This window comes from Pseudophryne corroboree, chromosome 3, assembly GCF_028390025.1.
Source record: "Pseudophryne corroboree isolate aPseCor3 chromosome 3, aPseCor3.hap2, whole genome shotgun sequence".
NCBI lineage: Eukaryota > Metazoa > Chordata > Amphibia > Anura > Myobatrachidae > Pseudophryne > Pseudophryne corroboree.
Genome location: NC_086446.1, coordinates 440,325,602 through 440,342,842, shown reverse-complemented (window position 1 = coordinate 440,342,842; position 17,241 = coordinate 440,325,602). Strand labels below are relative to the sequence as shown.

The 17,241-nt window shown below is 47.1% G+C and overlaps 28 non-coding genes across 28 annotated transcripts; 16 read left to right on the top strand and 12 right to left on the bottom strand.

The window, feature by feature from the left end:
- Positions 1-585: 585 nt before the first annotated feature.
- TRNAK-CUU (transfer RNA lysine (anticodon CUU)) lies at positions 586-658 on the bottom strand. The gene has a single exon. It is a non-coding gene; the product is annotated as a tRNA-Lys (tRNA).
- Positions 659-765: 107 nt separating this feature from the next.
- TRNAG-GCC (transfer RNA glycine (anticodon GCC)) lies at positions 766-836 on the top strand. The gene has a single exon. It is a non-coding gene; the product is annotated as a tRNA-Gly (tRNA).
- Positions 837-1,135: 299 nt separating this feature from the next.
- Positions 1,136-1,206, top strand: TRNAG-GCC (transfer RNA glycine (anticodon GCC)). The gene has a single exon. It is a non-coding gene; the product is annotated as a tRNA-Gly (tRNA).
- An 856-nt stretch (positions 1,207-2,062) lies between these two features.
- TRNAK-CUU (transfer RNA lysine (anticodon CUU)) lies at positions 2,063-2,135 on the bottom strand. Its single transcript has one exon. It is a non-coding gene; the product is annotated as a tRNA-Lys (tRNA).
- A 297-nt stretch (positions 2,136-2,432) lies between these two features.
- TRNAK-CUU (transfer RNA lysine (anticodon CUU)) lies at positions 2,433-2,505 on the bottom strand. The gene has a single exon. It is a non-coding gene; the product is annotated as a tRNA-Lys (tRNA).
- A 107-nt stretch (positions 2,506-2,612) lies between these two features.
- TRNAC-GCA (transfer RNA cysteine (anticodon GCA)) lies at positions 2,613-2,683 on the top strand. Its single transcript has one exon. It is a non-coding gene; the product is annotated as a tRNA-Cys (tRNA).
- Positions 2,684-3,723: 1,040 nt separating this feature from the next.
- On the top strand, positions 3,724-3,794 carry TRNAD-GUC (transfer RNA aspartic acid (anticodon GUC)). Its single transcript has one exon. It is a non-coding gene; the product is annotated as a tRNA-Asp (tRNA).
- Positions 3,795-4,655: 861 nt separating this feature from the next.
- TRNAK-CUU (transfer RNA lysine (anticodon CUU)) lies at positions 4,656-4,728 on the bottom strand. The gene has a single exon. It is a non-coding gene; the product is annotated as a tRNA-Lys (tRNA).
- Positions 4,729-4,835: 107 nt separating this feature from the next.
- Positions 4,836-4,906, top strand: TRNAG-GCC (transfer RNA glycine (anticodon GCC)). Its single transcript has one exon. It is a non-coding gene; the product is annotated as a tRNA-Gly (tRNA).
- A 304-nt stretch (positions 4,907-5,210) lies between these two features.
- TRNAG-GCC (transfer RNA glycine (anticodon GCC)) lies at positions 5,211-5,281 on the top strand. The gene has a single exon. It is a non-coding gene; the product is annotated as a tRNA-Gly (tRNA).
- An 855-nt stretch (positions 5,282-6,136) lies between these two features.
- On the bottom strand, positions 6,137-6,209 carry TRNAK-CUU (transfer RNA lysine (anticodon CUU)). Its single transcript has one exon. It is a non-coding gene; the product is annotated as a tRNA-Lys (tRNA).
- Positions 6,210-6,316: 107 nt separating this feature from the next.
- TRNAG-GCC (transfer RNA glycine (anticodon GCC)) lies at positions 6,317-6,387 on the top strand. The gene has a single exon. It is a non-coding gene; the product is annotated as a tRNA-Gly (tRNA).
- A 1,782-nt stretch (positions 6,388-8,169) lies between these two features.
- Positions 8,170-8,240, top strand: TRNAG-GCC (transfer RNA glycine (anticodon GCC)). The gene has a single exon. It is a non-coding gene; the product is annotated as a tRNA-Gly (tRNA).
- A 2,341-nt stretch (positions 8,241-10,581) lies between these two features.
- Positions 10,582-10,654, bottom strand: TRNAK-CUU (transfer RNA lysine (anticodon CUU)). The gene has a single exon. It is a non-coding gene; the product is annotated as a tRNA-Lys (tRNA).
- A 107-nt stretch (positions 10,655-10,761) lies between these two features.
- TRNAG-GCC (transfer RNA glycine (anticodon GCC)) lies at positions 10,762-10,832 on the top strand. Its single transcript has one exon. It is a non-coding gene; the product is annotated as a tRNA-Gly (tRNA).
- A 119-nt stretch (positions 10,833-10,951) lies between these two features.
- Positions 10,952-11,024, bottom strand: TRNAK-CUU (transfer RNA lysine (anticodon CUU)). Its single transcript has one exon. It is a non-coding gene; the product is annotated as a tRNA-Lys (tRNA).
- Positions 11,025-11,131: 107 nt separating this feature from the next.
- Positions 11,132-11,202, top strand: TRNAG-GCC (transfer RNA glycine (anticodon GCC)). The gene has a single exon. It is a non-coding gene; the product is annotated as a tRNA-Gly (tRNA).
- Positions 11,203-12,061: 859 nt separating this feature from the next.
- On the bottom strand, positions 12,062-12,134 carry TRNAK-CUU (transfer RNA lysine (anticodon CUU)). Its single transcript has one exon. It is a non-coding gene; the product is annotated as a tRNA-Lys (tRNA).
- A 107-nt stretch (positions 12,135-12,241) lies between these two features.
- TRNAG-GCC (transfer RNA glycine (anticodon GCC)) lies at positions 12,242-12,312 on the top strand. The gene has a single exon. It is a non-coding gene; the product is annotated as a tRNA-Gly (tRNA).
- A 119-nt stretch (positions 12,313-12,431) lies between these two features.
- On the bottom strand, positions 12,432-12,504 carry TRNAK-CUU (transfer RNA lysine (anticodon CUU)). Its single transcript has one exon. It is a non-coding gene; the product is annotated as a tRNA-Lys (tRNA).
- Positions 12,505-12,801: 297 nt separating this feature from the next.
- Positions 12,802-12,874, bottom strand: TRNAK-CUU (transfer RNA lysine (anticodon CUU)). The gene has a single exon. It is a non-coding gene; the product is annotated as a tRNA-Lys (tRNA).
- Positions 12,875-12,981: 107 nt separating this feature from the next.
- On the top strand, positions 12,982-13,052 carry TRNAG-GCC (transfer RNA glycine (anticodon GCC)). The gene has a single exon. It is a non-coding gene; the product is annotated as a tRNA-Gly (tRNA).
- A 1,041-nt stretch (positions 13,053-14,093) lies between these two features.
- On the top strand, positions 14,094-14,164 carry TRNAG-GCC (transfer RNA glycine (anticodon GCC)). The gene has a single exon. It is a non-coding gene; the product is annotated as a tRNA-Gly (tRNA).
- A 1,041-nt stretch (positions 14,165-15,205) lies between these two features.
- Positions 15,206-15,276, top strand: TRNAG-GCC (transfer RNA glycine (anticodon GCC)). Its single transcript has one exon. It is a non-coding gene; the product is annotated as a tRNA-Gly (tRNA).
- Positions 15,277-16,137: 861 nt separating this feature from the next.
- On the bottom strand, positions 16,138-16,210 carry TRNAK-CUU (transfer RNA lysine (anticodon CUU)). The gene has a single exon. It is a non-coding gene; the product is annotated as a tRNA-Lys (tRNA).
- Positions 16,211-16,322: 112 nt separating this feature from the next.
- TRNAV-UAC (transfer RNA valine (anticodon UAC)) lies at positions 16,323-16,393 on the top strand. Its single transcript has one exon. It is a non-coding gene; the product is annotated as a tRNA-Val (tRNA).
- A 120-nt stretch (positions 16,394-16,513) lies between these two features.
- TRNAK-CUU (transfer RNA lysine (anticodon CUU)) lies at positions 16,514-16,586 on the bottom strand. Its single transcript has one exon. It is a non-coding gene; the product is annotated as a tRNA-Lys (tRNA).
- Positions 16,587-16,698: 112 nt separating this feature from the next.
- On the top strand, positions 16,699-16,769 carry TRNAG-UCC (transfer RNA glycine (anticodon UCC)). Its single transcript has one exon. It is a non-coding gene; the product is annotated as a tRNA-Gly (tRNA).
- Positions 16,770-17,241: the final 472 nt, after the last annotated feature.

Here is a 17,241-nt window from a genome sequence, read left to right as displayed (position 1 = left end):
AAGTTTAAAAATAAGCATCTGTGGATCATTGGTGGTTCAGTGGTAGAAATATAGCCGGCCACGTGGGAGGCCGGGTTCAATTCCCGGTCAATACATTCCTGAGTTTTTGCTGATAGGGCAGTGCATTTTGTGAAAGTGAGGACAGCCATTTGCGCTGTGGTGATGCAAGTATACACTGTTCCACATACAATGGTAAAGGAAGAGAAAAAAACAACTGCCCAACATGGAGCTCAAATACATGACCCTAAGATTAATAGTCTTATGCTCTAGCGACTGTGGTAGTCGGGCTAGGTTACGTAGGCTTGGAGGTGATGGCAAGGCAAGGCATCCTGACACTCCTGCTTTGTTTTATACACTAAAGTACATGAGTAAGTGTAAAATTAGGCATCTGTGGAGCATTGGTGGTTCAGTGGTAGAATTCTCGCCTGCCACGCGTGAGGCCCGGAATTGATTCCCGGCCAATGCAGTCCTGAGTTTTTGCTGATATGGCAGTGTATTTTGTGAAAGTGAGGACAGCCATTTGCGCTGTGGTGGTGCAAGTATACAGTGTTCCACATACAATGGTACAGGAAAAGAAAAAACATCCGCCCAACGTGGGGCTCTAACCCACGACCCTAAGATTAAGAGTCTCATGCTCTACCGACTGAGCTAGCCGGGCTTGGTTGAGAATGTATGGAGGTGATGGCAAGGCAAGGCATCCTGACACTCCTGCTTTGTTTCATACACTAAAGTACACGAGTAAGTGTAAAATCAAGTAACTGTGGAGCATTGGTGGTTCAGTGGTAGAATTCTCGCCTGCCACGCGGGAGGCCAGGGTTCGATTCCCGGCTAATGCAGTCCTGAGTTTTTGCTGATATGGCAGTGTATTTTGTGAAAGTGAGGACAGCCATTTGCGCTGTGGTGGTGCAAGTATACAGTGTTCCACATACAATGGTACAGGAAAAGAAAACACATCCACCCAACATGGGGCTCTAACCCACAACCCTGAGATTAAGAGTCTCATGCTCTACCGACTGAGATAGCCAGGCTTGGTTGAGAATGTATGGAGGTGATGGCAAGGCAAGGCATCCTGACACTCCTGCTTTGTTTCATACACTAAAGTACACGAGTAAGTGTAAAATTAAGTATCTGTGGAGCATTGGTGGTTCAGTGGTAGAATTCTCGCCTGCCACGCGGGAGGCCTGGGTTCGATTCACGGCCAATGCAGTCCTGAGTTTTTGCTGATATGGCAGTGCATTTTGTGAAAGTGAGGACAGCCATTTGCGCTGTGGTGGTGCAAGTTGACAGTGTTCCACATACAATGGTACAGGAAAAGAAAAAAAACATCCGCCCAATGTGGGGCTCGAACCCACGACCCTGAGATTAAGAGTCTCATGCTTTACCGACTGAGTTAGCAATGCTTGGTAACCGAGGCATTGTGGTGATGGCAAGGCATCCTGACTCTCCTGCTTTGTTTTGTACACTAAAGTACATGAGTAAGTCTAAAATGAAGCATCTGTGGATCATTGGTGGTTCAGTGGTAGAAATCTAGCCGGCCACGTGGGAGGCCGGGTTCAATTCCCGGTCAATACATTCCTGAGTTTTTGCTGATAGGGCAGTGCATTTTGTGAAAGTGAGGACAGCCATTTGCGCTATGGTGATGAAAGTATACACTGTTCCACATACAATGGTACAGGAAGAGAAAAAAACAACTGCCCAACATGGAGCTCAAATACATAACCCTAAGATTAATAGTCTTATGCTCTAGCGACTGTGCTAGTCGGGCTTGATTACGTAGGCTTGGAGGTGATGGCAAGGCAAGGCATCCTGACACTCCTGCTTTGTTTTATACACTAAAGTACATGAGTAAGTGTAAAATAAGGCATCTGTGGAGCATTGGTGGTTCAGTGGTAGAATTCTCGCCGGCCACGCGTGAGGCCCGGAATCGATTCCCGGCCAATGCAGTCTTGAGTTTTTCCTGATATGGCAGTGAATTTTGTGAAAGTGAGGACAGCCATTTGCGCTGTTGTGGTGCAAGTATACAGTGTTCCACATACAATGGTACAGGAAAAGAAAAAACATCCACCCAACGTGGGGCTCGAACCCACGACCCTGAGATTAAGAGTCTCATGCTCTACCGACTGAGCTAGCCAGGCTTGGTTGAGAATGTATGGAGGTGATGGCAAGGCAGGGCATCCTGACACTCCTGCTTTGTTTCATACACTAAAGTACACGAGTAAGTGTAAAATTAAGTATCTGTGGAGCATTGGTGGTTCAGTGGTAGAATTCTCGCCTGCCACGCGTGAGGCCCGGAATCGATTCCCGGCCAATGCAGTCCTGAGTTTTTGCTGATATGGCAGTGTATTTTGTGAAAGTGAGGACAGCCATTTGCGCTGTGGTGGTGCAAGTATACAGTGTTCCACATACAATGGTACAGGAAAAGAAAAAACACACGCCCAACGTGGGGCTCGAACCCACAACCCTGAGATTAAGAGTCTCATGCTCTACCGACTGAGCTAGCCAGGCTTGGTTGAGAATGTACGGAGGTGATGGCAAGGCAAGGCATCCTGACACTCCTGCTTTGTTTCATACACTAAAGTACACGAGTAAGTGTAAAATTAAGTATCTGTGGAGCATTGGTGGTTCAGTGGTAGAATTCTCGCCTGCAACGCGGGAGGCCCGGGTTAGATTCCCGGCCAATGCAGTCCTGAGTTTTTGCTGATATGGCAGTGCATTTTGTGAAAGTGAGGACAGCCATTTGCGCTGTGGTGGTGCAAGTTGACAGTGTTCCACATACAATGGTACAGGAAAAGAAAAAAAACATCCGCCCAATGTGGGGCTCGAACCCACGACCCTGAGATTAAGAGTCTCATGCTTTACCGAATGTGTTAGCAATGCTTGGTAACCGAGGAGATGTGGTGATGGAAAGGGAAGGCATCCTGACTCTCCTGCTTTGTTTTGTACACTAAAGTACATGAGTAAGTCTAAAATTAAGCATCTGTGGATCATTGGTGGTTCAGTGGTAGAAATCTAGCCGGCCACGTGGGAGGCCGGGTTCAATTCCCGGTCAATACATTCCTGAGTTTTTGCTGATAGGGCAGTGCATTTTGTGAAAGTGAGGACAGCCATTTGCGCTGTGGTGATGCAAGTATACACTGTTCCACATACAATGGTACAGGAAGAGAAAAAAACAACTGCCCAACATGGAGCTCAAATACATGACCCTAAGATTAATAGTCTTATGCTCTAGCGACTGTCCTAGTCGGGCTTGGTTACGTAGGCTTGGAGGTGATGGCAAGGCAAGGCATCCTGACAATCCTCCTTTTTTTATACACTAAAGTACATGAGTAAGTGTAAAATTAGGCATCTGTGGAGCATTGGTGGTTCAGTGGTAGAATTCTCGCCTGCCACGCGTGAGGCCCGGAATCGATTCCCGGCCAATGCAGTCCTGAGTTTTTGCTGATATGGCAGTGTATTTTGTGAAAGTGAGGACAGCCATTTGCGCTGTGGTGGTGCAAGTATACAGTGTTCCACATACAATGGTACAGGAAAAGAAAAAACATCCGCCAAACGTGGGGCTCGAACCCACGACCCTGAGATTAAGAGTCTCATTTTCTACCGACTGAGCTAGCCAGGATTGGTTGAGAATGTATAGAGGTGATGGCAAGGCAAGGCATCCTGACACTCCTGCTTTGTTTCATACACTAAAGTACACGAGTAAGTGTAAAATTAAGTATCTGTGGAGCATTGGTAATTCAGTGGTAGAATTCTCGCCTGTCACGCGGGAGGCCCGGGTTCGATTCCCGGCCAATGCAGTCCTGAGTTTTTGCTGATATGGCAGTGCATTTTGTGAAAGTGAGGACAGCCATTTGCGCTGTGGTGGTGCAAGTTGACAGTGTTCCACATACAATGGTACAGGAAAAGAAAAAAAACATCCACCCAATGTGGGGCTCGAACCAACGACCCTGAGATTAAGAGTCTCATGCTTTACCGACTGAGTTAGCAATGCTTGGTAACCGAGGAGTTGTGGTGATGGAAAGGGAAGGCATCCTGACTCTCCTGCTTTGTTTTGTACACTAAAGTACATGAGTAAGTTTAAAAATAAGCATCTGTGGATCATTGGTGGTTCAGTGGTAGAAATATAGCCGGCCACGTGGGAGGCCGGGTTCAATTCCCGGTCAATACATTCCTGAGTTTTTGCTGATAGGGCAGTGCATTTTGTGAAAGTGAGGACAGCCATTTGCGCTGTGGTGATGCAAGTATACACTGTTCCACATACAATGGTAAAGGAAGAGAAAAAAACAACTGCCCAACATGGAGCTCAAATACATGACCCTAAGATTAATAGTCTTATGCTCTAGCGACTGTGCTAGTCGGGCTAGGTTACGTAGGCTTGGAGGTGATGGCAAGGCAAGGCATCCTGACACTCCTGCTTTGTTTTATACACTAAAGTACATGAGTAAGTGTAAAATTAGGCATCTGTGGAGCATTGGTGGTTCAGTGGTAGAATTCTCGCCTGCCACGCGTGAGGCCCGGAATTGATTCCCGGCCAATGCAGTCCTGAGTTTTTGCTGATATGGCAGTGTATTTTGTGAAAGTGAGGACAGCCATTTGCGCTGTGGTGGTGCAAGTATACAGTGTTCCACATACAATGGTACAGGAAAAGAAAAAACATCCGCCCAACGTGGGGCTCTAACCCACGACCCTAAGATTAAGAGTCTCATGCTCTACCGACTGAGCTAGCCGGGCTTGGTTGAGAATGTATGGAGGTGATGGCAAGGCAAGGCATCCTGACACTCCTGCTTTGTTTCATACACTAAAGTACACGAGTAAGTGTAAAATCAAGTATCTGTGGAGCATTGGTGGTTCAGTGGTAGAATTCTCGCCTGCCACGCGGGAGGCCAGGGTTCGATTCCCGGCTAATGCAGTCCTGAGTTTTTGCTGATATGGCAGTGTATTTTGTGAAAGTGAGGACAGCCATTTGCGCTGTGGTGGTGCAAGTATACAGTGTTCCACATACAATGGTACAGGAAAAGAAAACACATCCACCCAACATGGGGCTCTAACCCACAACCCTGAGATTAAGAGTCTCATGCTCTACCGACTGAGATAGCCAGGCTTGGTTGAGAATGTATGGAGGTGATGGCAAGGCAAGGCAAGGCATCCTGACACTCCTGCTTTGTTTCATACACTAAAGTACACGAGTAAGTGTAAAATTAAGTATCTGTGGAGCATTGGTGGTTCAGTGGTAGAATTCTCGCCTGCCACGCGGGAGGCCTGGGTTCGATTCACGGCCAATGCAGTCCTGAGTTTTTGCTGATATGGCAGTGCATTTTGTGAAAGTGAGGACAGCCATTTGCGCTGTGGTGGTGCAAGTTGACAGTGTTCCACATACAATGGTACAGGAAAAGAAAAAAAACATCCGCCCAATGTGGGGCTCGAACCCACGACCCTGAGATTAAGAGTCTCATGCTTTACCGACTGAGTTAGCAATGCTTGGTAACCGAGGCATTGTGGTGATGGCAAGGCATCCTGACTCTCCTGCTTTGTTTTGTACACTAAAGTACATGAGTAAGTCTAAAATGAAGCATCTGTGGATCATTGGTGGTTCAGTGGTAGAAATCTAGCCGGCCACGTGGGAGGCCGGGTTCAATTCCCGGTCAATACATTCCTGAGTTTTTGCTGATAGGGCAGTGCATTTTGTGAAAGTGAGGACAGCCATTTGCGCTATGGTGATGAAAGTATACACTGTTCCACATACAATGGTACAGGAAGAGAAAAAAACAACTGCCCAACATGGAGCTCAAATACATAACCCTAAGATTAATAGTCTTATGCTCTAGCGACTGTGCTAGTCGGGCTTGATTACGTAGGCTTGGAGGTGATGGCAAGGCAAGGCATCCTGACACTCCTGCTTTGTTTTATACACTAAAGTACACGAGTAAGTGTAAAATAAGGCATCTGTGGAGCATTGGTGGTTCAGTGGTAGAATTCTCGCCGGCCACGCGTGAGGCCCGGAATCGATTCCCGGCCAATGCAGTCTTGAGTTTTTCCTGATATGGCAGTGAATTTGTGAAAGTGAGGACAGCCATTTGCGCTGTTGTGGTGCAAGTATACAGTGTTCCACATACAATGGTACAGGAAAAGAAAAAACATCCACCCAACGTGGGGCTCGAACCCACGACCCTGAGATTAAGAGTCTCATGCTCTACCGACTGAGCTAGCCAGGCTTGGTTGAGAATGCATGGAGGTGATGGCAAGGCAGGGCATCCTGACACTCCTGCTTTGTTTCAAACACTAAAGTACACGAGTAAGTGTAAAATTAAGTATCTGTGGAGCATTGGTGGTTCAGTGGTAGAATTCTTGCCTGCCACGTGGGAGGCCCGGGTTCGATTCCCGGCCAATGCAGTCTTGAGTTTTTGCTGATATGGCAGTGCATTTTGTGAAAGTGAGGACAGCCATTTGCGCTGTGGTGGTGCAAGTTGACAGTGTTCCACATACAATGGTACAGGAATAGAAAAAAAAACATCAGCCCAATGTGGGGCTCGAACCCACGACCCTGAGATTAAGAGCCTCATGCTTTACCGACTGAGTTAGCAATGCTTGGTAACCGAGGAGTTGTGGTGATGGAAAGGGAAGGCATCCTGACTCTCCTGCTTTGTTTTGTACACTAAAGTACATGAGTAAGTCTAAAATTAAGCATCTGTGGATCATTGGTGGTTCAGTGGTAGAAATCTAGCCGGCCACGTGGGAGGCCGGGTTCAATTCCCGGTCAATACATTCTTGAGTTTTTGCTGATAGGGCAGTGCATTTTGTGAAAGTGAGGACAGCCATTTGCGCTGTGATGATGCAAGTATACACTGTTCCACATACAATGGTACAGGAAGAGAAAAAAACAACTGCCCAACATGGAGCTCAAATACATGACCCTAAGATTAATAGTCTTATGCTCTAGCGACTGTGCTAGTCGGGCTTGGTAACGTAGGCTTGGAGGTGATGGCAAGGCAAGGCATCCTGACACTCCTGCTTTGTTTCATACACTAAAGTACATGAGTAAGTGTAAAATTAGGCATCTGTGGAGCATTGGTGGTTCAGTAGTAGAATTCTCGCCTGCCACGCGTGAGGCCCGGAATCGATTCCCGGCCAATGCAGTCCTGAGTTTTTGCTGATATGGCAGTGTATTTTGTGAAAGTGAGGACAGCCATTTGCGCTGTGGTGGTGCAAGTATACAGTGTTCCACATACAATGGTACAGGAAAAGAAAAAACATCCGCCCAACGTGGGGCTCGAACCCCTGACCCTGAGATTAAGAGTCTTTTGCTTTACCGACTGAGTTAGTAATGCTTGGTAACCGAGGAGTTGTGGTGATGGCAAGGCAAGGCATCCTGACTCTCCTGCTTTGTTTTGTACACTAAAGTACATGAGTAAGTCTAAAATTAAGCATCTGTGGATCATTGGTGGTTCAGTGGTAGAAATCTAGCCGGCCACGTGGGAGGCCGGGTTCAAATCCCGGTCAATACATTCCTGAGTTTTTGCTGATAGGGCAGTGCATTTTGTGAAAGTGAGGACAGCCATTTGCGCTGTGGTGATGCAAGTATACACTGTTCCACATACAATGGTACAGGAAGAGAAAAAAACAACTGCCCAACATGGAGCTCAAATACATGACCCTAAGATTAATAGTCTTATGCTCTAGCGACTGTGCTAGTCGGGCTTGGTTACGTAGGCTTGGAGGTGATGGCAAGGCAAGGCATCCTGACACTCCTGCTTTGTTTTATACACTAAAGTACATGAGTAAGTGTAAAATTAGGCATCTGTGGAGCATTGGTGGTTCAGTGGTAGAATTCTCGCCTGCCACGCGTGAGGCCCGGAATCGATTCCCGGCCAATGCAGTCCTGAGTTTTTGCTGATATGGCAGTGTATTTTGTGAAAGTGAGGACAGCTATTTGCGCTGTGGTGGTGCAAGTTGACAGTGTTCAACATACAATGGTACAGGAAAAGAAAAAACATCTGCCCATCGTGGGGCTCGAACCCAAAACCCTGAGATTAAGAGTCTCATGCTCTACCGACTGAGCTAGCCAGGCTTGGTTGCGAATGTATGGAGGTGATGGCAAGGCAAGGCATCCTGACACTCCTGCTTTGTTTCATACACTAAAGTACACGAGTAAGTGTAAAATTAAGTATCTGTGGAGCATTGGTGGTTCAGTGGTAGAATTTTCGCCTGCCATGCGGTAGGCCCGGGTTCGATTCCCGGCCAATGCAGTCCTGAGTTTTTGCTGATATGGCAGTGCATTTTGTGAAAGTGAGGACAGCCATTTGCGCTGTGGTGATGCAAGTATACACTGTTCCACATACAATGGTACAGGAAGAGAAAAAAACAACTGCCCAAAATGGAGCTCAAATACATGACCCTAAGATTAATAGTCCTGTGCTCTAGCGACTGTGCTAGTCGGGCTTGATTACGTAGGCTTGGAGGTGATGGCAAGGCAAGGCATCCTGACACTCCAGCTTTGTTTTATACACTAAAGTACATGAGTAAGTGTAAAACAAGGCATCTGTGGAGCATTGTTGGTTCAGTGGTAGAATTCTCGCCTGCCACGCGTGAGGCCCGGAATCGATTCCCGGCCAATGCAGTCTTGAGTTTTTGCTGATATGGCAGTGTATTTTGTGAAAGTGAGGACAGCCATTTGCACTGTTGTGGTGCAAGTATACAGTGTTCCACATACAATGGTACAGGAAAAGAAAAAACATCCGCCCAACGTGGGGCTCGAACCCACGACCCTGAGATTAAGAGTCTCATGCTTTACCGACTGAGTTAGCAATGCTTGGTAACCGAGGAGTTGTGGTGATGGCAAGGCAAGGCATCCTGACTCTCCTGCTTTGTTTTGTACACTAAAGTACATGAGTAAGTCTAAAATTAAGCATCTGTGGATCATTGGTGGTTCAGTGGTAGAAATCTAGCCGGCCACGTGGGAGGCCGGGTTCAATTCCCGGTCAATACATTCCTGAGTTTTTGCTGATAGGGCAGTGCATTTTGTGAAAGTGAGGACAGCCATTTGCGCTGTGGTGATGCAAGTATACACTGTTCCACATACAATGGTACAGGAAGAGAAAAAACAACTGCCCAACATGGAGCTCAAATACATGACCCTAAGATTAATAGTCTTATGCTCTAGCGACTGTGCTAGTCGGGCTTGGTTACGTAGGCTTGGAGGTGATGGCAAGGCAAGGCATCCTGACACTCCTGCTTTGTTTTATACACTAAAGTACAAGAGTAAGTGTAAAATTAGGCATCTGTGGAGCATTGGTGGTTCAGTGGTAGAATTCTCGCCTGCCACGCATGAGGCCCGGAATCAATTCCCGGCCAATGCAGTCCTGAGTTTTTGCTGATATGGCAGTGTATTTTGTGAAAGTGAGGACAGCCATTTGCGCTGTGGTGGTGCAAGATGACAGTGTTCCACATACAATGGTACAGGAAAAGTAATAACATCTGCCCAACGTGAGGCTCGAACCCACGAGTCTGAGATTAAGGGTCTCATGCGCTACCGTCTGAGCTAGCCGGGCTTGGTTGAGAATGTATGTAGGTGATGGCAAGGCAAGGCATCCTGACACTCCTGCTTTGTTTCATACACTAAAGTACACGAGTAAGTGTAAAATTAAGTTTCTGTGGAGCATTGGTGGTTCAGTGGTAGAATTCTCGCCTGCCACGCGGGAGGCCCGGGTTCGATTCCCTGCAAATGCAATCCTGAGCTTTTGCTGATATGGCAGTGCATTTTGTGAAAGTGAGGACAGCCATTTGCGCTGTGGTGGTGCAAGTTGACAGTGTTCCACATACAATGGTACTGGAAAGGAAAAAAAACATCCGCCCAATGTGGGGCTCGAACCCACGACCCTGAGATTAAGAGTCTCATGCTTTACCGACTGAGTTAGCAATGCTTGGTAACCGAGGAGTTGTGGTGATGGCAAGGCAAGGCATCCTGACTCTCCTGCTTTGTTTTGTACACTAAAGTACATGAGTAAGTCTAAAATTAAGCATCTGTGGATCATCGGTGGTTCAGTGGTAGAAATCTAGCCGGCCACGTGGGAGGCCGGGTTCAATTCCCGGTCAATACATTCCTGAGTTTTTGCTGATAGGGCAGTTCATTTTGTGAAAGTGAGCACAGCCATTTGCGCTGTGGTGATGCAAGTATATACTGTTCCACATACAATGGTACAGGAAGAGAAAAAAACAACTGCCCAACATGGAGCTCAAATACATGACTCTAAGATTAATAGTCTTATGCTCTAGCGACTGTGCTAGTCGGGCTTGGTTACGTAGGCTTGGAGGTGATGGCAAGGCAAGGCATCCTGACACTCCTGCTTTGTTTTATACACTAAAGTACATGAGTAAGTGTAAAATTAGGTATCTGTGGAGCATTGGTGGTTCAGTGGTAGAGTTCTCGCCTGCCACGCGTGAGGCCCGGAATCGATTCCCGGCCAATGCAGTCCTGAGTTTTTGCTGATATGGCAGTGTATTTTGTGAAAGTGAGGACAGCCATTTGCGCTGTGGTGGTGCAAGTATACACTGTTCCACATACAATGGTACATGAAAAGAAAAAACATCCACCCAACGTGGGGCTCGAACCCACGACCCTGAGATTAAGAGTCTCATGCTCTACCGACTGAGCTAGCCAGGCTTGGTTTAGAATTTATGGAGGTGATGGCAAGGCAAGGCATCCTGACACTCCTGCTTTGTTTCATACACTAAAGTACACGAGTACGTGTAAAATTAAGTATCTGTGGAGCATTGGTGGTTCAGTGGTAGAATTCTCGCCTGCCACGCGGGAGGCCAGGGTTCAATTCCCGGCCAATACAGTCTTGAGTTTTTGCTGATATGGCAGTGTATTTTGTGAAAGTGAGGACAGCCATTTGCGCTGTTGTGGTGCAAGTATACAGTGTTCCACATACAATGGTACAGGAAAAGAAAAAACATCCGCCCAACGTGGGGCTCGAACCCACGACCCTGAGATTAAGAGTCTCATGCTCTACCGACTGAGCTAGCCAGGCTTGGTTGAGCATATATGGAGGTGATGGCAAGGCAAGGCATCCTGACACTCCTGCTTTGTTTCATACACTAAAGTACACGAGTAAGTGTAAAATTAAGTATCTGTGGAGCATTGGTGGTTCAGTGGTAGAATTCTCGCCTGCCACGCGGGAGGCCCGGGTTCGATTCCCGGCCAATGCAGTCCTGATTTTTTGCTGATATGGCAGTGCATTTTGTGAAAGTGAGGACAGCCATTTGCGCTGTGGTGGTGCAAGTTGACAGTGTTCCACATACAATGGTACAGGAAAAGAAAAAAAACATCCGCCCAATGTGGGACTCGGACCCACGACGCTGAGATTAAGAGTCTCATGCTTTACCGACTGAGTTAGCAATGCTTGGTAACCGAGGAGTTGTGGTGATGGAAAGGGAAGGCATCCTGACTCTCCTGCTTTGTTTTGTACACTAAAGTACATGAGTAAGTCTAAAATTAAGCATCTGTGGATCATTGGTGGTTCAGTGGTAGAAATCTAGCCGGCAACGTGGGAGGCCGGGTTCAATTCCCGGTCAATACATTCCTGAGTTTTTGCTGATATGGCAGTGCATTTTGTGAAAGTGAGGACAGCCATTTGCGCTGTGGTGATGCAAGTATACACTGTTCCACATACAATGGTACAGGAAGAGAAAAAAACAACTGCCCAACATGGAGCTCAAATACATGACCCTAAGATTAATAGTCTTATGCTCTAGCGACTGTGCTAGTCGGGCTTGGTTACGTAGGCTTGGAGGTGATGGCAAGGCAAGGCATCCTGACACTCCTGCTTTTTTATACACTAAAGTACATGAGTAAGTGTAAAATTAGGCATCTGTGGAGCATTGGTGGTTCAGTGGTAGAATTCTCGCCTGCCACGCGTGAGGCCCGGAATCGATTCCCGGCCAATGCAGTCCTGAGTTTTTGCTGATATGGCAGTGTATTTTGTGAAAGTGAGGACAGCCATTTGCGCTGTGGTGGTGCAAGTATACACTGTTCCACATACAATGGTACAGGAAAAGAAAAAACATCCGCCCAACGTGGGGCTCGAACCCACGTCCCTGAGATTAAGAGTCTCATGCTCTACCGACTGAGCTAGCCAGGCTTGGTTGAGAATGTATGGAGGTGATGGCAAGGCAAGGCATCCTGACACTCCTGCTTTGTTTCATACACTAAAGTACACGAGTAAGTGTAAAATTAAGTATCTGTGGAGCATTGGTGGTTCAGTGGTAGAATTCTCGCCTGCCACGCGGGAGGCCTGGGTTCGATTCCCGGCCAATGCAGTCCTGAGTTTTTGCTGATATGGCAGTGCATTTTGTGAAAGTGAGGACAGCCATTTGCGCTGTGGTGGTGCAAGTATACAGTGTTCCACATACAATGGTACAGGAAAAGAAAAAACATCCGCCCAACGTGGGGCTCGAACCCACGACCCTGAGATTAAGAGTCTTATGCTCTACCGACTGAGCTAGCCAGGCTTGGTTGAGAATGTATGGAGGTGATGGCAAGGCAAGGCATCCTGACACTCCTGCTTTGTTTTATACACTAAAGTACATGAGTAAGTGTAAAATAAGGCATCTGTGGAGCATTGGTGGTTCAGTGGTAGAATTCTCGCCTGCCACGCGTGAGGCCCGGAATCGATTCCCGGCCAATGCAGTCTTGAGTTTTTCCTGATATGGCAGTGTATTTTGTGAAAGTGAGGACAGCCATTTGCGCTGTTGTGGTGCAAGTATACAGTGTTCCACATACAATGGTACAGGAAAAGAAAAAACATCCGCCCAACGTGGGGCTCGAACCCACGACCCTGAGATTAAGAGTCTCATGCTCTACCGACTGAGTTAGCCAGGCTTGGTTGAGAATGTATGGAGGTGATGGCAAGGCAAGGCATCCTGACACTCCTGCTTTGTTTCATACACTAAAGTACACGAGTAAGTGTAAAATTCAGTATCTGTGGAGCATTGGTGGTTCAGTGGTAGAATTCTCGCCTGCCACGCGGGAGGCCCGGGTTTGATTCCCGGCCAATGCAGTCCTGAGTTTTTGCTGATATGGCAGTGCATTTTGTGAAAGTGAGGACAGCCATTTGCGCTGTGGTGGTGCAAGTTGACAGTGTTCCACATACAATGGTACAGGAAAAGAAAAAAAACATCCGCCCAATGTGGGGCTCGAACCCACGACCCTGAGATTAAGAGCCTCATGCTTTACCGACTGAGTTAGCAATGCTTGGTAACTGAGGAGTTGTGGTGATGGCAAGGCAAGGCATCCTGACTCTCCTGCTTTGTTTTGTACACTAAAGTACATGAGTAAGTCTAAAATTAAGCATCTGTGGATCATTGGTGGTTCAGTGGTAGAAATCTAGCCGGCCACATGGGAGGCCGGGTTCAATTCCCGGTCAATACATTCCTGAGTTTTTGCTGATAGGGCAGTGCATTTTGTGAAAGTGAGGACAGCCATTTGCGCTGTGGTGATGCAAGTATACACTGTTCCACATACAATGGTACAGGAAGAGAAAAAAACAACTGCCCAACATGGAGCTCAAATACATGACCCTAAGATTAATAGTCTTATGCTCTAGCGACTGTGCTAGTCGGGCTTGGTTACGTAGGCTTGGAGGTGATGGCAAGGCAAGGCATCCTGACACTCCTGCTTTGTTTTATACACTAAAGTACATGAGTAAGTGTAAAATTAGGCATCTGTGGAGCATTGGTGGTTCAGTAGTAGAATTCTCGCCTGCCACGCGTGAGGCCCTTAATCGATTCCCGGCCAATGCAGTCCTGAGTTTTTGCTGATATGGCAGTGTATTTTGTGAAAGTGAGGACAGCCATTTGCGCTGTGGTGGTGCAAGTATACAGTGTTCCACATACAATGGTACAGGAAAAGAAAAAATATCCGCCCAACGTTGGGCTTGGACCCACGACCCTGAAATTAAGAGTCTCATGCTCTACCGACTGAGCTAGCCAGGCTTGGTTGAGAATGTATGGAGGTGATGGCAAGGCAAGGGATCCTGACACTCCTGCTTTGTTTCATAAACTAAAGTACATGAGTAAGTGTAAAATTAAGTATCTGTGGAGCATTGGTGGTTCAGTGGTAGAATTCTCGCCTGCCACGCGGGAGGTCTGGGTTCGATTCCCGGCCAATGCAGTCCTGAGTTCTTGCTGATATGGCAGTGCATTTTGTGAAAGTGAGGACAGCCATTTGCGCTGTGGTGGTGCAAGTTGACAGTGTTCCACATACAATGGTACAGGAAAAGAAAAAAAACATCCGCCCAATGTGGGGCTCGAACCCACGACCCTGAGATTAAGAGTCTCATGCTTTACCGACTGAGTTAGCAATGCTTGGTAACCAAGAAGTTGTGGTGATGGCAAGGCAAGGCATCCTGACTCTCCTGCTTTGTTTTGTACACTAAAGTACATGAGTAAGTCTAAAATTAAGCATCTGTGGATCATTGGTGGTTCAGTGGTAGAAATCTAGCCGGCCACGTGGGAGGCCGGGTTCAATTCCCGGTCAATACATTCCTGAGTTTTTGCTGATAGGGCAGTGCATTTTGTGAAAGTGAGGACAGCCATTTGCGCTGTGGTGATGCAAGTATACACTGTTCCACATACAATGGTACAGGAAGAGAAAAAAACAACTGCCCAACATGGAGCTCAAATACATGACCCTAAGATTAATAGTCTTATGCTCTAGCGACTGTGCTAGTCGGGCTTGGTTACGTAGGCTTGGAGGTGATGGCAAGGCAAGGCATCCTGACACTCCTGCTTTGTTTTATACACTAAAGTACATGAGTAAGTGTAAAATTAGGCATCTGTGGAGCATTGGTGGTTCAGTAGTAGAATTCTCGCCTGCCACGCGTGAGGCCCTTAATCGATTCCCGGCCAATGCAGTCCTGAGTTTTTGCTGATATGGCAGTGTATTTTGTGAAAGTGAGGACAGCCATTTGCGCTGTGGTGGTGCAAGTATACAGTGTTCCACATACAATGGTACAGGAAAAGAAAAAATATCCGCCCAACGTTGGGCTTGGACCCACGACCCTGAAATTAAGAGTCTCATGCTCTACCGACTGAGCTAGCCAGGCTTGGTTGAGAATGTATGGAGGTGATGGCAAGGCAAGGGATCCTGACACTCCTGCTTTGTTTCATAAACTAAAGTACATGAGTAAGTGTAAAATTAAGTATCTGTGGAGCATTGGTGGTTCAGTGGTAGAATTCTCGCCTGCCACGCGGGAGGTCTGGGTTCGATTCCCGGCCAATGCGGTCCTGAGTTCTTGCTGATATGGCAGTGCATTTTGTGAAAGTGAGGACAGCCATTTGCGCTGTGGTGGTGCAAGTTGACAGAGTTCCACATACAATGGTACAGGAAAAGAAAAAAAACATCCGCCCAATGTGGGGCTCGAACCCGCGACCCTGAGATTAAGAGTCTTATGCTTTACCGACTGAGTTAGCAATGCTTGGTAACCGAGGAGTTGTGGTGATGGCAAGGCAAGGCATCCTGACTCTCCTGCTTTGTTTTGTACACTAAAGTACATGAGTAAGTCTAAAATTAAGCATCTGTGGATCATTGGTAATTCAGTGGTAGAAATCTAGCCGGCCACGTGGGAGGCCGGGTTCAAATCCCGGTCAATACATTCCTGAGTTTTTGCTGATAGGGCAGTGCATTTTGTGAAAGTGAGGACAGCCATTTGCGCTGTGGTGATGCAAGTATACACTATTCCACATACAATGGTACAGGAAGAGAAAAAAACAACAGCCCAACATGGAGCTCAAATACATGACCCTAAGATTAATAGTCTTATGCTTTAGCGACTGTGCTAGTCGGGCTTGGTTACGTAGGCTTGGAGGTGATGGCAAGGCAAGGCATCCTGACACTCCTGCTTTGTTTTATACACTAAAGTACATGAGTAAGTGTAAAATTAGGCATCTGTGGAGCATTGGTGGTTCAGTGGTAGAATTCTCGCCTGCCACGCGTGAGGCCCGGAATCGATTCCCGGCCAATGCAGTCCTGAGTTTTTGCTGATATGGCAGTGTATTTTGTGAAAGTGAGGACAGCTATTTGCGCTGTGGTGGTGCAAGTTGACAGTGTTCCACATACAATGGTACAGGAAAAGAAAAAACATCCGCCCAACGTGGGGCTCGAACCCACGACCCTGAGATTAAGAGTCTCATGCTCTACCGACTGAGATAGCCAGGCTTGGTTGCGAATGTATGGAGGTGATGGCAAGGCAAGGCAAGGCATCCTGACACTCCTGCTTTGTTTCATACACTAAAGTACACGAGTAAGTGTAAAACAAAGTACCTGTGGAGCTTTGGTGGTTCAGTGGTAGAATTCTCGCCTTACATGCGGGAGGCCTGGGTTCGATTCCCGGCCAATGCTGTCCTGAGTATTTGCTGATATGGCAGTGCATTTTGTGAAAGTGAAGACAGCTATTTGCGCTGTGGTGGTGCAAGTTTACAATGTTCCACATACAATGGTACAGTAAAAAGAAAAAACATCCGCCCAACGTGGTGCTCGAACCCACGACCCTGAGATTAAGAGTCTCATACTCTACCGACTGAGCTAGCCAGGCTTGGTTGCGAATGTATGGAGGTGATGGCAAGGCAAGGCAAGGCATCCTGACACTCCTGCTTTGTTTCATACACTAAAGTACATGAGTAAGTGTAAAATTAAGTACCTGTGGAGCATTGGTGGTTCAGTGGTAGAATTCTTGCCTTCCACGCGGGAAGCCCGGGTTCGATTCCCTGCCAATGCAGTCCTGAGTTTTTGCTGATATGGCAGTGCATTTTGTGAAAGTGAGGACAGCCATTTGCGCTGTGGTGGTGCAAGTTGACAGTGTTCCACATACAATGGTACAGGAAAAGAAAAAAAACATCCGCCCAATGTGGGGCTCGAACCCACGACCCTGAGATTAAGAGTCTCATGCTTTACCGACTGAGTTAGCAATGCTTGGTAACCAAGGAGTTGTGGTGATGGCAAGGCAAGGCATCCTGACTCTCCTGCTTTGTTTTGTACACTAAAGTACATGAGTAAGTCTAAAATTAAGCATCTGTGGATCATTGGTGGTTCAGTGGTAGAAATCTAGCCGGCCACGTGGGAGGCCGGGTTCAATTCCCGGTCAATACATTCCTGAGTTTTTGCTGATAGGGCAGTGCATTTTGTGAAAGTGAGGACAGCCATTTGCGCTGTGGTGATGCAAGTATACACTGTTCCACATACAATGGTAC